This window comes from Elaeis guineensis, chromosome 4 (assembly GCF_000442705.2).
Source record: "Elaeis guineensis isolate ETL-2024a chromosome 4, EG11, whole genome shotgun sequence".
NCBI lineage: Eukaryota > Viridiplantae > Streptophyta > Magnoliopsida > Arecales > Arecaceae > Elaeis > Elaeis guineensis.
The window spans coordinates 60494902-60496027 of record NC_025996.2 but is presented as its reverse complement, the minus strand read 5'-3'; the positions used below and the strand labels follow the sequence as shown (position 1 = coordinate 60496027).

General features: G+C 36.9%; 1 non-coding gene across 1 annotated transcript; it reads left to right on the top strand.

Annotated features, from left to right (window-relative positions):
* Window positions 1-403: 403 nt before the first annotated feature.
* Window positions 404-510, top strand: LOC140857630 (small nucleolar RNA R71). The gene has a single exon (XR_012141122.1). It is a non-coding gene; the product is annotated as a small nucleolar RNA R71 (small nucleolar RNA).
* The last annotated feature ends 616 nt before the right edge of the window (window positions 511-1126 follow it).

The window sequence follows — 1126 nt, the reverse complement described above, 5'->3', positions numbered from 1 at the left end:
TCCTTGATAGGTGGCATTCACCTGTGCACACTCATTCGAGTAGGAACATTCTTCTAAGACATGGTTTGGTGCATTGCACCCTTTACACATGGGTGCAGATATTTGATTTACATTGGCTGGTCTCTGTAATTCTAAGGCTTCCAATCTACGTGTTAAGGTTGCAATCTTGGCCTCTGATGCTAAGGTTGGTTGAATTTGATGCATTCCTCCTCTTGAAGGTGTAGCTTTATCAGGTTCCCTAGTTGTTTCCCACTGTAAATTTTTCTCGGCTAGGTCTTCTAAGAATTGCCAAGCTTCAGTAGTTTTTTTGTCCATAAATTGACCTTGGCACATGGACTCTAGCATGGTTCTTGAGTTTGAATCTAACCCCTCATAGATGATCTGGCATAGTCTCCAAGTTTCTATTCCATGGTGTGGGCATTGGGTCAAAAGATTCTTGAAACGATCAAAGTACTTCCAAAATGATTCACCAGCTAGTTGGTAAAATTGATTTATTTCATTCCTAATCCTAGCTGTTTTATGATGGGGGAAATACTTTTTTAAAAATGTTCTCACAAAGCCCTCCCAGGTAGTGACAGAATAGTTTGGCAGACTATAAAGCCACTTCTTAGCATTGTCCTTAAGGGCAAAGTTGATTAATCTAAGTTTGACCTCATCCTCTGTTAATTGCAGTTTCATGGTTGCACATACCTCCTCAAATTCTCTAATAAATATATAAGCATCCTCTAATCCTGTGAATTTTGGAAGCATATTTATGATTTGAGGTTTGATTTCAAAATTGTTAGCTGTGGGTTGTGGCAACCTGATACAAGATGGTTGGATGGAGCCAACTGGATAACACAAATCCTTAAGGGTCATGGGTTGGATTGGTTCAGCCATTGGAACAACAGGAATTGACTCAATTCTAACTAGACGACCCGACACTCTTCTCCACACACGAAGTGTACGGTTCTCGATGTTTATACAATTTTTTTTTTTTAATAAAATTTTTATGTATAAGGAAAAGAGAAAAAGTTCTAAAGAGAAGATCCTAAGGAGTCCTAAATCTAAAGAAAAGTAACCAAATTAATTTAAATTTTAAATTTTTTTTTTTTTCAAACAAGTGAATCAATAAATTAAACTCAAT